At 48.9% G+C, this 15,649-nt stretch overlaps 1 protein-coding gene across 1 annotated transcript in view; it reads right to left on the reverse strand.

Annotated features, from left to right (window-relative positions):
• Hck (HCK proto-oncogene, Src family tyrosine kinase) overlaps positions 1 to 14,494 on the reverse strand; it is a 43,869-nt gene extending 29,375 nt beyond the window's left edge. Inside the window, exon 1 of the mRNA XM_051143471.1 lies at positions 14,263 to 14,494. The gene's annotated coding sequence lies outside the window, so the exon portion shown is untranslated. The remainder of the gene's footprint in view (positions 1 to 14,262) is intronic.
• Between the last annotated feature and the right edge of the window lie 1,155 nt (positions 14,495 to 15,649).

A 15,649-nucleotide genomic window follows, 5' to 3' on the forward strand; every position in this document is an offset into this window, starting at 1 on the left:
TGAATCTCCATCTTATCAATGCACACTTTCACCTGAAGCACTGGTTGCTGGGTGGAGTGTGGAGGACCACGGAAGCAGGACACAGGCCCCTTTGGGGAGATTGCTGTGGTTGTCCAGCCTTGGGTGATGGTAGTTCTGGGGCTTGAGGGGACAGAACTCCATCTTTTGGAGGTATACCTCTCAGATTTTGCTGTCGTATTAAGAGGAAACACACCCACCTGTTTGTTTTGAGATAGTTTTGCTATGTAGCCCAGGCTAGCCTCAAACTCACATTCTTCATGGCTCAGCCTCCCAGTGCCAGGATTGCAGCTGTGTGTCACCACACCCGGATGCTGACCTAGTAACTGGAGTCCAGAGTTAACTGTAGGGAGCTAAGGGCATAGCTCAGTGGTAGAGGGCTGACATAGCATGTGTGAGATCCTGGCACTGAACCCCCAGGGACAGATCCCCAGGATTGCAAACACAAAAACTTCAGTGTGAAAAATGGCGAAGTGTTTCTTTTTTCTATACGAGCTCCCTTGTTTGCAGAGAAAGCAGGCTGCAAGCCACTGTAGGAGGAAGTGCCGGCTTCCCCAGCACTGCACAATTGGTTCTGGGTTCCATTGTGACCACAGCACCTGAATCCACTGCGTCTCATCTTGTCACAGAAGCTGAGAAGGGCTGGGCCTTGATGGGAAAACTCAGTTATATGTAAGTTTTTAGAGGCAGCCTGGGTTACATGAAATTCTCCCCCTACCCCCCAAAACAAACAATATAAGTCTCAAAAAACCCCAAAAGACCCAACACGATTTCTTGCATTCACCAGCATTTGTCTGTCCAGGGAAAGAACACACTCAGCTTCCTGGAGTGCTGCATCATTAATTTGAAATCTTATCACATTGAATCAACTGCTTTATAATTTAAATCTGAAATCAGCATCCCTGATTTGTGACAAAAGTTCTGGGAAATTAAGCAGCATCTTGTGTGTGTGTGTTTACACTGCATAAGGTCACAGAACACTTGGTATGTTTTGATCAGCCAGGGAAGCTTGCTGTGTGAGGCAGGGCAGCTCCGTTCCCCTGCATGGGCAGTGACAGATGCAGCTGTGAGCACAGCTGCAAAGAATCCCTAGGTCCCAATCATAGAGTGCATATTAAGCATCATTTACATAGATCATTTGCATATTCATGAAAACTCAACTCCAGACCCCTCTCAGGAAGGACAGTGGGGTCCTCTTTTTTTTTTTTTTTTTTCTTCTCTTGAATGTCCAGCAAGAATCCTACCACTGAGCTATGCCCACAGCCTGGATGGTGGGTTTTGTCTCACGGGTTGGGGGGTTGTCTGAGGGAGCTGACAGAAGTGAAAGTCCTGGGCACCGTGAACCCCATTAGAAACCTAAGCCTTAATATTTCCATTCGTGAGCAGATGTGCCACCAAATAGGGTGTGTGGCAGGAGGCGTGGCTCAGTGGTATAGCACTTGCTCCACAGCAAGAAGCCTTGGGTTCAAGTCCCACGCCCTACCAGGAAGCAAGCAAACAAGTGACAAAGAGGCACGGGGAGTCTGCAGTTCCTTTGCTCGGAGCTGCTGCAGCCACCGCACATAGCAGGAACTTTTGCAACAGGAAACTCCCATTACTTTGGAGCAGGTGCGCATGTGTCACAGCATGCGTGTAAGCAGTTCAGAGGACAGCCTTGGCTGCTAGCCCTCCCCTTCCACCATGTTTTGAAACAGGGCCTTGTGGAGGAGAATTTCTGGAAGAAAAAAAGCTATTGTCTGCAAAAGCTGATTGGCTGATTAGAGCTCGCTGTAGAAGGGCTGCAAAGTTGCACGGCCAGCGCCTACTTACAGGCTAGCCTGAGTCTCCTAGGTAGCCATTCCGTTACCGCCTAGAACATCCTGTGGCGAACAGATACAAACCTTCTGAAGCGTATTGACTTATTTCCCACCAATCAAAGGGCTAAGAAAGCGATCAGACGGCATCTGAGGCTTGCAGCAGATGTTTTCCCACTTGGCTGTAACCACCTAACCCACATCCCCACAGATGTATTTGAGAAGCGTCTTGATTCAAAATTCTCTTTGTCTTGTTACTATAAAAACATCATCAGATGACTTCCATGTTGGGACATGGAATTTCCAGTGATCTAAATCTGCGTTCCTGACTATGGCCCCTCAGCTCCAGAATAAACCCTTAGCTCATTCGTGTCCATAGGTCCTTGTCCACTACTGCACATATCAGGCTAACTGGCCTGAGAGCTTCTGGTGACTCCTTCTTCTGTCTCCACCTCCCGTTCTCCCATGGTGCGCACCGGGATTAGACACACGTGCTGCTGTGTCCAGCTTCATGCAGTTCTGAGGATCCAAACTCAGGCTGTCAGGCCTGCTGGCGAACATTTTACTGCTGAGCCATCTCCCAGTGACTGGTCACCTCCGAACACCTCGCTCTTTACAGCAAAGTGTCAGGACGTGGCTCTTGCTCCATTGGGTCAGTTGAGAAGTGAAACTTGAACCCACAGAATGGCATCTCAAAGACACACACACACACACACACACACACACACACACACACGGAGACGCCGTTGTTAGATTGGCCTGGAGAAGGAAGTGGGGAGTTTTGTCCCATGGAGGCATCTTGGGGTTAGAAGACGATAGGGGTTTATGATGACAATGGTGGCACATTGTGAGTGGATTTAAATGCCACTGAACTACACATTTAAAATGGTTAAGGTGAGGGATTTTGTGTTGTATGTATTTACTATTCCTGCTTCTTCATCACATATACCCTCTCTCTTCCTAACTCCTTTCTCCCTGTAGGCCTCCCCTTCTCACACTCACACACATACACACACACACACACTCACACACACACACACACACACCATACATGTATATGCAAATTTGCATGTAAGTTCTGCTTTTGAGAGAAAAATAACATTTGTCTTCCCAAGTTCGGCTTTTGTTTTGTTTTGTTTTTTGTCTTTTTTTTTGAGACAAGGTTTCTCTGTGTAGCCTTGGCTGTCCTAGACTCACTTTGTAGACCACGCTGGCCTTGCACTCAAAGTGATCTGCCTGCCTCTGCCTCCCGAGTGCTGGGATTAAAGGCGTGCGCCACCATGCCCAGTTACGTCTGGCTTATTTTACCTATCATAATGATCTTCATTTTCATCTTCTTTTCTGGAAGTTGCATAATTTTATTCTTCTTTACAAATGAGCAATCCTCTATTTTGTCTATATATTTCATTTTCCTTATCCATGCAGCTGCTGATAGACCTCTGGGCTGGTTCCATTTCCTGGTTATTGAGACGAGCGCAGCCATAAACAAGGATGTGCAACTATGTTAACTTACAGCTCTTTGGGTATACACCCAGATGTGGTATAGCTGGGTCATATGGTAGCTCTATTTTCAGTGGAGGACTCAAGTGCCAGGATTAAAGGCATGAACTGCCACACCCAACTATTTTTAGTGTTTCCATCAGCTTCCACTAAAGCTCTTTCCTCACATCCTCACCAGCATTGTCATTGTCCCTTTGTTTTATTGTTTGCTGAGATAGGTGCTCTCTACACAGCCCAGTAGCCTAAGACTCACAGCAATCCTCCTGCCTCAGCCTCTTGTTTTCTTGATGATAGCCATTCTGACTGGGTGAGGTAGAATCTCAGTGTGCTTTTAATTTGCATTGGCTAAGGCTGTTGAACATTTTTTTTTTCAAATGCTCCTGACCCTTTGTACTTCTTTCTTGAGAACTGTAGGATGTTCCATTCATATCTCACTTATTGATTAGATGATGTGGGCTCCTGTCATTTAGCTCTTGCAGCTTTTAGTACTGAAGTTATTAGTCACTTTTTTGACTTATAGCTAGAAAATATTGTCTTCCATCCCATTGACAGCTGAGCCTTTTAACTTCACACAAACCCATTCATTGTCCTTGGAGTCCTTTACAGAAAGTCCTTGCCCGTGCCTCTATTTTGAAGCCCTTTTCCTTGTCCGCTTCAAGTCTGGCGTGAAGGTCCATTTTGAGTTGATTTTCGTACAGAGTGAGATACATGACTCTAGTTCCATTCTTTTACATGCACGGTTTATCAGCTGTGAGTTTCTGCATTAACCATCATGCCTTGCACAAAGAAACTTCTCCGATAAGACTTGAGAGTGGCACTAATCTGTGGCCAGCTTGGTACTGTGCTTATTAGCAAAATAATCACAGTGTGTTCATGCCCGGAATCTATGAGCTCCCCCAGCTGTGGGCTCCTCATCAGATTTACAGAATCTAGACCTGCATTCCCTTCTGCAGAGCAGGCCTTGACTCCAACGGTAAAGTTCCTGGTTCCTCCTCTACCATTTACACCACGATTACACCTGTGGTTATACATTGTCACCCAGACCCTAAAAAACAGATGTCTAATTTTCTCACTCACATGTGGGTCCAGGCCCTGAATCTGTTCCAGGCCAGGCTGGCCTTACAGAGAGACCCTGTTTCAGAAAATGTTTAAAACGAACAAACTCAAAAGTATAGATTCATGTAATCTGCAGATGGGGATGATTTGAATCCTTCCCTTTCTCATTCCTTTTTCCTGTCTTATTACACTAGCTAAGACTTCAAGCACTGTATTGAATAAGAGTGGACAGAGTAGGCACCCTTACTCCTTATTTTATTCCTGATTTGGGAGAAATGCTTTCAGATTTTCCTTGCATAATATCATGTTGACTATCAATCTGTGATATAAAGCCTTTATTGTGTTGAGGAATGTTCTCTCTCTCTCTCTCTCTCTCTCTTTTGAGACAGGGTTTCTCTGTGTGATAGTCCTGGCTGCTGCTGGCTGTTCTGGACTCACTTTGTAGACCAGGCTGGCCTCGAACTCACAGTGATTCGCCCCCCCACCCTGCCTCCTGAGTGCTGGTGCTGGTATTAAAGGTGTGCGCCACCACTCTCAGCAGAATGTTCCTTCTATTCCTAGTTTCTTTAGGGCTTTTATTACAAAGAGATGTTAAACTTCATTAAAGGCATTTTCTGAGTCTATTGAAATGTTCAGCTGGGCATAGTGGTGCACATCTTTAATCCCAGCACTCAGGGAGGCAAAGGCAGGCAGGCAGATCAACGTGAGTTCAAGGCCAACCAGATCTACAGAATTAGTTCCAGGACAGCCGAAGCTATACACAGAGAAACTCTGTCTCGAAAAACCAAATAAACCAAACTAAACCAAAAAACCCAAAAAAACAAACAACAACAACAGAAACTGAGAGAGAGAGAGAGAGAGAGAGAGAGAGAGAGAGAGAGAGAGAGAGAGAGAGGCGGGTGTGGGGGGTGTGGGGAGATTCACCTGATTTCTGTCTCTAATTCTATCTATGTGTTACGTTATATTTACTGATTTGTGAATGTAGTGTGTGGGAAAGTGTGTTCTTGAATTTGGCTTGTAGGTGTTTTATTGAGTATTTTCCTCCCAACCATGGCTGTGTGTGTCTGGTTTTGCATCTGGGTAAAACTAGCTTTTTAGTGTGAGGTTAATTCTCTTCTCTCTTTATTTTGTGGAACAGTTTGAGGAAACTCTAAAACCTGAAACCCCCAGTGGAGTGGCGTAGTGGTGAGCTGGGAGCTTGGGTCCTGAGGTCCTTCTACAGACTGGCTGTGAGACCAGACAAGCTGCCCTTCCTCTCTGAGCTTTATTTTCTTTTCTGTAACTCGGAAGCACTTGCTTCTTAGGCTTGGCCCTGAGGTCTCCCGAGGCAAAGGCTGTCACCAACTTTTCAAGACTTCCTCATGAACATTTCTTGTCTAACGTGGTTCCCAATCTGGCACTGGGAGTGGAAGTAGCCCCCAGTCCCACACTGAGTCCCACTGTGGACTGTGTCTATGACAATCCTCGGGCCCCTCTCTGCTCCCAAGACTGTTCAGTTCTGTAGGTGCTATATTGTTGGGGCAGGGAGAGGGGTGGGGAGCAGTTAGTCTAGCTGGCCATTGCCTGGGCTGCAGGTCCTCTCAGACTAAACCAAGGAGGAGACTGGGGCTGCTTGGACACCCCTGGCCTAGGCATGGGTCCTGAAAACATTTATACTCTATCCCTACCTTTGCCAAAAGTTCACCGTGTGACCTTAGGCAAGCCTTCATTTCTCCAGAAGTGAATTGAGAGGAACCCTGAGGCAGATAGCTGTAGTTTCTATCTGTTTGCCACTGTCAGCAGCAGCTCTCCAGGTCACCCCCCTCCCCCCTGCCCCCCTGTGGACCTCTCCCTCAGGCTCAGCTCATGAGCTGAGGTAGCTGTGGCTCCAGTGTCTTGCATGGCATATAGGCATAGATCTGTGACCAAGTTGGACGGATCAGAGCGGTAGCCACAGAAGCCAAGCTGGGTATGACTCAGTTCTGACCAAGGAGCCTTGGTCTGCAGCCTCTGTCTGGGAAAGACATTTGTAGTAGCCAGAAAGAGCCAAGAAATAGAGACATCCACATCTTCGGGCTCAAGTGGAGCCTGGCCTGAAGCTAGCTAGGGTCTTGTAGATGCTCCGATAACTTCCTCTGCTGCTTGGGTCAATTTGAATCCGATTTTTGTCCCCTTAATACCACACGTAGAGTTCTGTCCAGAACACAGGAGACTTTTAGGAGGGGGTTTCAATTCACACCCAAAGGTAAATAGCTGATTAGCCAAAACATCTCTGATTGCAGGCCTTGGTACAATAGGAGTTAAGCTACTAGGTGCGTCCTCAGAGGGCAAGGATGTGTCAAGCTGGTGACACTGAGCCATGGCTACCTAATAAGTGCCGGGCATATGAGAGGCCCTCCATGCAGGTTTGAGGCATGAGCATGTTGTGTTCTCTTACCATGCATAGCTGTAAGCCAGCCGACTAGAATTAGGAACCCATTTTTCAGATGGGAAAATAAAGGCCCAAAGAAGAAATTCCTGTGGGAAAGAGCAATGGCAGGGGGAATGAGTCCTCCTTCCTGTTGTTCCCCACCGGGGGGTCAGCAACAGAGGCTACTGGCCAAGGTCTGGTGGAGAAATTCAAAAAGGAAGCTCAAGCGACAGCCATTTGTAGGGGCTTGTGGCTTACAACTGTTTGTTTAGAGGAACTTTCTGTTCTTGGGACAGCTCAGCTTCGAGCTGAGGCATCATTCTAACCAGAAGTTCCTTTCTAAATCAGTTTTTTTGGGCTACAGAGTCCCCGAAGGCACTGTGGCTGCCTTCTGAGAGAACCGTCCTTACTCTATGCAAATTGTCTGTGGTGGACATTTGGGGGGGTCACTCCTGACCCCTCTCATACCTCTTTTTGGATACTTAACTTCCTCTGGCCAAGCTGAGGTCTGTGCACACAGGAAGAGTCTTGGAGGTCTGGCCCTTCCTTCTCAGGTGGAGTGGAAGTTCCAGAGAGGACCCACAGTGGCCCCTGGGTCACCCGAAAGCAAGGGATCCCACCATCCGGAGGAAGACTTTGGCTTCTGCTCCCATGTTAGAATGTTGGTATGAGATGCTTGAGCCCCAGTGGCTAATTCAAATGCCAATCAAATTCTTAGGCCTTTACCCTTAGGCCGCTGGTCAGCCAGCTCCAGAGATCTCCAGCATCTGTGAACTTCCCTGGGATGTTTTTATCTCATTTTATCTGCCTCGAGGCCAGCAGTTTGAGAAGCACAGGATGAGACCTGAAGTCACCTGGGTTGGATTCCCGATTCTTTCACTTAAAAATACAAAAGGTCTTTAAAATGTAGCCCAGAGGGCTGAGGAGATGGCTCAGTACGCAGAAGCATTTGTTATGAAGCCATAAAGCCCTGGGTTCAAGTCCCTAGCATCCGGGTGTGGTGTCAAGTATCTGTAACCCTGGTGTTTTGGGATGCAAGAGACAGGAAGATCTCTGGGACATGCTGGCCACCAGCCTAGCTTCAAGTTCTGTGAGAAGTCCTGCCTCCAGGGAATAAGGAGGAGGATGTGGACTTAGCCATTCTTGTGACATCAGTGGACACAGGCCTCCTGGGTACCCAGGACTCTTCAGCAGCAGTTACAAAGGTGTCTGGGTGGGGAGAGCTGTCCAGTTTGTTCAATTTTCCTTGACAAACCCAGGTGCTCTTTGGCTGGAGCTGATTGTCTCATTTACACAGGGCACTTGGCGACAGGCAGCTTTTCACTTTCACCTGCTGTGCTGTTCCCAAGTCAGACACCCCAGCCCTGTCTCATAGATGCCATCCTCAAAGCCATATGGTAAGAGAACACGGTCTGGGGATGTAGCTTAGCTGGCAGAGTGTTCAGCTACACACACACACAGCTCTGGTGTCACCCGCAGAGCTGTATAAGCCTACAGTTATTGCAACTACCCATCAGCTCAGCATTCAGGAGGTGGAGGCAGAGGGTCAACAGTTCAAGGCCATCCTCAGGGGGTGGGGTGGGGAGGGAGAGAGGGAGAAAGAGGGAGAGAGAGAGAGAGAGAGAGAGAGAGAGAGAGAGAGAGAGAGAGAGAGAGAGAGAGAGAGAGAGAATATTAAGGAGATGGCTCACTTGTGTGTCAACAGAGGATTGGACTTTGATCCCCAGAACCTTTGGAAAGGCTGGGTGGCTGTGGCAGCCTGTCTAATTCCAGCCTCGGAAGCCAGAACAGGGAATCTGTGGAGCTAGCTGGCTAGGGAGATTCACCACATTGGCAAACTCTGGCTTTGATTGAGAGACCCTGCCTCAGTGAATAAGATGGAGAGCAATCAAAGAAGATTTCTGATTTTAACCTCCTACCTCCTCATGCATACAACACACACACACACACACACACACACACACACACACACACACACGACAAGAAGCGGGGGAAAAACCGCAAGAACACATTTTCACATCTTCCAGTTGACAGAGCTCTAGACCCTTGTTTCCTTTATATTTTGGGGGGTGGGCTATTATTTTAAGGGTTAACTTGTATTATTTTAGTTATGCATAGGTGTGTCTACATGTGAGTATGTGCAGAGGGACCAATCCCCTGAAGTTACAGCCTGACACGGGTGTCGGGTACTGAACTCTGGAAGATCAGCAAATGCTTCTAATCATTGAGCCATCTCTCCAGTCCCAAGGAGGGCAGACATTTAGAACATCTTATTTGGATATATGAATTGCACAAAACAATGGGTTTCATGGTGGCAGTTTCATGCACACACACACACACACACACACACAACTTTTATCCTATGGAGTGTGCGCATTTGACTTAAAAGCTATCTCTTGGGGCTGGTGAGAAGGCTGAGGACAAAGACACTTCCTGCAATGTCTGATGATCTCAGTTTGATTCCCTAGGACCCACATGTTGGAAGGAGAGAAGTGATTCTCACAAGTCTACTTCTGTTTCCACCCACATACACCCACATACGTGTGTGTATACATGTGTGTATATGTGTGTGTGTATATACATGTGTGTGTGTATACATATATATATGTAATGAACTCATCTGTTGTCACCTAATCAAACATTAGCATACTTGTTAAAAGTTTAAACATCACAAGTGACTCTGAGGCTCCTTTGGGAGGCTCCTTTCACTTCCTCCAAGGCCCTCTCCTCCTCCCTGACCTGAGGTAACCTATGCTAACATCTGGCCTTGGCCGTATTGACACTTAGGCATGTGTATGTGCAAGCAGGTGTTCTGCATGCCTGGTCTGCATCCCTCAGTACTGAGCCGTCTTGGAACATTCTGGCTAAACTCCCAACTGCTGGCACTAGCACCTCTGTGCCATAGAGATGTCTCTGTGCCTACAAGTACCTGCTGTGTCTGAAAAGTGTCACAAGCTGACCTGTCAGTAAACTGCCACACCCGCAGGAGTAGCCTTCAAGCAAGGACTGACAGGCAGGAGGGCAACATCCCAGTTCTGTCAGCTCTGAACCAGTCTTGTGCTGCATCCAGGCGGCCTGTGGGATGGAGCTCTGGGGGCCACGGTGGGAACTGTTGGGTTGCCCCTCTTTCCTACACTTCTATCATGGGTTCTGGAATCAACTCCCAAGAAAACCATTTGCAGTTGAAACTTTGTCTAGGGTCTGCTTCTTGGAAAACACACATTAAGGCCAGTATACTCACTGAAATCGTGACTGTGTGTATGCAGGCACATGCATGCTCGTGTGTGTGTGTGTGTGTGTGTGTGTGTGTGTGTGTGTGTGTGTGTGTGTTTGTGTGTATTGTGAGCTTATTTTCCAGCTGAGTGGACTGCCTCAGAGAGAAGGAGTTAGCATGGTGAGCCACGGTTTGTAGAAGACAGAACAGGCATTCAAACTCAAGTTTATCTGCCATGTTCTACCTACAGTTCATCTTTCCACGTCTCCTGGGACCAAGCAATTCAGCACAGTGTTGGGAGCTCAGCTAGTGCATCACAGAAGGAATTGGGCAGGCAAGTCCTACGAAACATCAGCCAGAGGACACAGAGTTATGTTGCCATGTACCCTGCTCTTCTAGAAGTCCACTCCACTCCTAGGCCTGTAGCAATGGGGTGGGGACCAACACTAGCTTGGCAACACGGAGGCTGAGGGAGACTGCTGTGTAACTCTGCGAGCTCTTCTCTGAAGAGGAAGAGGTGCGGCTCCCACCCCTACAGCTGGAGCCCATGTTGCTGCTCTGCCTGCTGCACCGTGGTAGGCTGTACCCATTAGCAAAGAGCCAAACAAGCCAGCCACTGGAAAAGTAGCCCATATCTCAATTTAAAATGTTGAAAAATTATGGGCTGGAGAGATGGCTGAATGGTTAAGAGCATTTACTGCTCTTATGGAGGACCCAAGTTCGTTCAGTCGCAAGAGCCCACACAGCAGCTCATAACCACCTGTAACTCCAGTTCTACGGTGATTTGTTGTCTCTGAGGGCACCAGACACAAACAGACATGTAGGCCAACACTTACACACATTATTTTTTTTTTAAATTGAAAAATTGGAAAACCACGTATTAGTTTAGAAAGGTTAAAAATTATGTACCCCCAAATTGGAGTATTATGTAGCTCTTTGGGAATTCAAGGAGATCTTAGTGACATGGGAAAATGTTAATAGTGTGATACTAAGCACCTAGATAGGGCATAAATGGCACACAGAGCATCTGATGCACAGGAAGTGTTAACTTAAGTAAAGGTATGCAGAAGAAGATTGCAGTAACAAAATTCATGTTGCCAGTGGTTTGCAAATCTACTAAGCACCAGGCGTAGTGAACAAGACAACTTAACGCTTGTCACAGCAGCAAGCATGTGGCCTGGTGACTGGCCGTCATCTGGAGATAGCTGAGTGATCCACAAAGCTGACTCTCCCATAAGTGACCTTCCAAGGCTCCACACTCTTCTCATAAAAAGGGAGGGGTAACACTGCTTCTTGGAGAGCCATCCTGCCCCTTAGTGTTTCCCTCAAGAAACACCCACACCTATGCCTGAGGATCGCCCCTCCATTCAAGAGGGTCCCAGCAATGTTATTTGCTGTAGTAACATTGGAGGCAACCTGAGTATCTGTCAGTGGGTGAGTGGGGAAGAAATGTGGAGTGGCCACTAGCCAGGACAAATCTGCTTCAGCTAGCAGGAGTGATGGATCCCAATGTGATGATAAGTAGGGAGAAACCAAATTGTGGATGAGCCTCAGGGTGAGACTAGTGTTCTTTTGTGTGGAGCAGTTCCCATACCATACACTCCCAGCCAGAGGGTTGGGTTTGCACAGTTTCAGGTCCAGCGTGAACCACAGCCTGAGACTATCACACGGGGAATCCCAGAAATGAGCAACCCTCATTTTAAGTCACATGCCCTTCAGAGTAGAGTGATGAAATCTCCCAGTACACCCCTGTGCTCCCCAAGTGGATCCACGCTATATACACTGCCCACTCAGTACTACTATTGCTTGTGTTCAAGCAATGCTTAAGTCATAGCCCCAGGCACAGGAGCAGGGACGCCACCAAGCCAGAGTTACCAAAGGAAAAGCTTTCATATATATGCAAACACACACAGGAAGTTTAGTGTTATCTACAGTTTGGGCATCTGACAGGATCTTGGGGTACAGCCCTTATTGATCAGAGTGAATGGATATAGATCATTTTGTTACAGACAAGGTCTCAGCCCAGGCTGGCCCCAAACTCTTGCTATCACCAAAGATGATTCTGGGGTTGCAGATGTGCTGTTACAGCCTGCTCTGCTGTAGTCGGTCCAGCACTGAGGCACAGGTGGGAAGGATGGGCTTTCGACAGCGGGGTCTCCTACAGAGGGGAAACAGAACCAGGAGGGATCTGAGGCCAGGGACTTCGATTTTACTCATTACATGGAGCCATTTTATCTTTTAAAAGCCGGAAGCAAACATGCCCACCCTCTGGCATTAGTTAATTCTGGGCGGTGGGTTCCTGGGACATGCGGCATGACTTCCTTTAAACAGCAAGCACCCTTCTCCTCCAGAGAGGGAGGCCGGTGAGAAGACATTACTCTTTTGTGAGTCTCTCTGGGCCAGTGCTAGGCTTGGGCAGCGATTCTCAAAGCAGGATGGATATCTCGGCAACATCAGCCGTCCCGAGTTCTCCGGTCCTCAGCTTTTTGCCCCAGACCTCTCTCTGGGAGTTTCCCTGGCTATGTGCATTTTAACAAACTTTCCTGGTGATGCTGGTGTGAGGATCTCTTGGGCTGAGTGGGAACTTTAGAAAGCACACCTGATAGGCAGCGCGTGCCTCAAGGGCTTTCCTTCACAGTTTTCTCTCTCCTCGATCTCTCTTTTCTCTCTCTCTTGCTCAGTGTGTTTGTTTGTGTGTGTGTGTGTAGAGAGAGAGAGGGAGGGAGAACATATGTGCAAGGCCAAAAGAAGGCATGGGATTCCCTGGAGCTGGAGTTACAGGCGGCTGTAGGCAGATTGTTGTGCTGTTGTGGTTGATGAGAATCAGCTAGAGCCCTCTGAGAGAGCAACGTGTGCTCTTAACTTCATCTTCAAAAAAACGAGGGAGCATCCCCAAACCCTAAATCTGAAATGCTCTACAAATCTGAGATATTTTGGGCACCACAGGATGATCCCAGTGGGAAAGTCCACACTGGATCTGAGGCTATGAATTGCAGTAAAAAACGGAGGTTGCCATTAAAAATCTGATATTCGTTATCTTGGGGCTGAGTATGAAATGTGTAAAAATCATGGGCTGAGGAGATAGTTGGTAAAGTGAGTATCTTGCAAACAGGGGGAACAGAGTTACACACCCCCTGAACCCATGGTGAAAAAGCCAGCTGGGAATTTTGCTAATTCCAGTGACTCCATCTCCAAAATCAAGGTGGCCTTTGCTTAAGAACAACGGAAGTTGTTCTGGGGGCGGCCCATGTGTGCATGAACACCCAAGCACACACCAATGTGTATGCGTATCCAGAGGTATGCATAAAATACACACATTTCCTTTTTAGACTCGGGTTCCCTCCCCGGGACCCCTCACTGTGCACTTAATATGCAGAATTCTGCCACACTCTGAAATCCTAAACAACTCTGACCAGAAGCGGTTTGGATGGTGGGGGTTGGGGGGGCATTCAATCTGTCTTATTACGACCCCCTCCCCCATCCAGCAGAGACCGAGAAAAGCCAAACTCCCTGCTCAGTATCCTGCAGGCCTGCTCCGCCCCCCCCCCCCCCCCCCCCCCCGGTCCCTGGGCTACTCAGCTTCGAGGAGTAGGGGGACTTAAAATAGCCCATTTTACAGAGGAGGAAGCTGGAATCCAGAGAGCAGCCAGTGACACGCCAGGGTCCCACAAAGAGGAGGTGCTTGTAGATTGTGGCCTTGGAGTTTGACATACATCTGCTGGGGTCAGCCAGGAAGGCAAGGAACTCAAACTCACAGCTGCAGCCCCGGGCCTGGGTGTGGCTGGCATGGGTAGGTCTTGGGCCAGCTGCTCCTTTAGCCCTGTTCGCTGCCTACCCTGCGTGACCTGCCACCCACCCACCCCCACTGGGAACTGAACGGGCCTTTCCCTCCTCTCCTGCTTCTTCTTCTTGTGTGTGTGTGTGTGTGTGTGTGTGTGTGTACGTGTGTGTGTGTGTGCGCGCGCGCACGTGTGTATTTGAAAGAAGGGGAACCTGGTCGGTCAGAGAAGTGTTAGCTCAGCACTGTCATCCCCCTGCTTGAGCTTCCTCTATCTAAGGCTATCCCAGGGTCCGTCCTGAGTGACAGCAATTCGCCTCACCTGGCCACCCTGGTACCCTCCACCCTCTGTGGACGGCGCATCCCACCACCGATCAGTTGCTTCTAGGACACCCTTCTTCTTCGCCGACCCCACAGCTAGCCCAGGACCCCAGCTCCCTGGCACCCGAGGTCAGCACGTCTTAGAGGTCTCCCCCGACACCCCCCCCCCCCCCACCCCGACTCCCTCACTCACCTGGGCGCCCGCCCTTCGCCTCCCGGGCTGCCCGGATCCTCGCAGCTCGAACGACCCCCCAGCTCCGCGGCCCCTAGTGGCCCCGGACTCGCGAGCCCGGAGCAAACGACGAAGACTTGTAGGCTGCGGAGGCTGCGCCCGCGCTTGGAGCGGTGGACCCCAGCGACTTTGGTTCCCTCCCACCCGTCTATGAGCAGCCGCCGTGAGCACAGGCTAGGAGCAGAGACCCTGAGGCGCTCGCTCACTGGCCATCTGGGCGCCTTAGCCGCGCCCTGAGTGATTCAAACCCCGCCCCAAAATGTCCCGACTCCGCCCTATAAGAGATCCTAACTCCCTTCAGCTCTCCTGTGTCCTGCTCTTAATTTGCCTCCAAAGAATCTCAACATTTCCTTGCTAACCCTGTCCTCAAGGGCCCTAACCAGTCCCTGAAGGACTGAATCAGACCCTAAGATTTGACACTGTCCCCCAAAGATTCCCAGTTCTCCCACTAAGGCATTTAAATCTGGCCTGACGGTCTAAACCCGCCCAGAGGATTCTAAACACCATCCCCCAATGATTTGAACCCTCTACCCAAGAGACCCAATACCTAAGCTGCCCCTAAAGGATTTTATTGTTTTACATCTAATGATAGATTGATGGCGTTCATGTGTATAAGTACACTTGAGTCTCAGCGTGGGGTGTAGAGATTAGAGGACAATTTGGGGAACTGGGGTCTCTCCTTCCACCTTGTAAATTCCTGGGATTGAACCCTAGTCGGTCGCCAGGGCTTGGAAGCAGGAGTCTTGACTGGCTAAACCATCCTCCTCCTCCTCCTAACGAAGGATTTTTTTTTTTCTGACGAAGGATTTTTTAACTTCACTTTCTGTTCTGTCCCTGGCCCTAGTCCTTAGTCTCTAGATTTGTAATCCACCCTTCTGAAAGGAGTGTGTGTGTGTGTGTGTGTGTGTGTGTGTGTGTGCGCGCGCGCGCGCGTTGCAGAGGATGGAATCAGCCGCCTCCGGGATTCTAATCCATAGGTCCTGCACTTGAGCTATCAACCCCTCACTTCAAAGGTTCTACCCTTTACTTCAAAAGATTCTAAAGCAGCCGCAGAAGGAATGTAGCCTCCTTTAATTCTGGCCACGCCCTCCAGGATTCTGGTGGGTCTCCACATCCCTTCAGTCCCTCCCACATGCCGCCGCGGTTTCCCTCTCTACCCGTCCAGTGTTTATTCAAACTCCATGCAAAGCTTGGCGCCCGCGAGAGTTTTCTGTCCTGTTCTGGGCAGACCTTGGCACTGCTCGGAGGACCTCCCAAGCTGAAGGAGGAGGAAGAGGTCTGACTGGCAGACCACTGAGGCCCTTTTTGCATGGCATCCCGCCCAGCAAAAAGACAGGGAGCAACACTC

Source organism: Acomys russatus, chromosome 4 (genome assembly GCF_903995435.1).
Source record: "Acomys russatus chromosome 4, mAcoRus1.1, whole genome shotgun sequence".
Classification (NCBI taxonomy): Eukaryota; Metazoa; Chordata; class Mammalia; order Rodentia; family Muridae; genus Acomys; species Acomys russatus.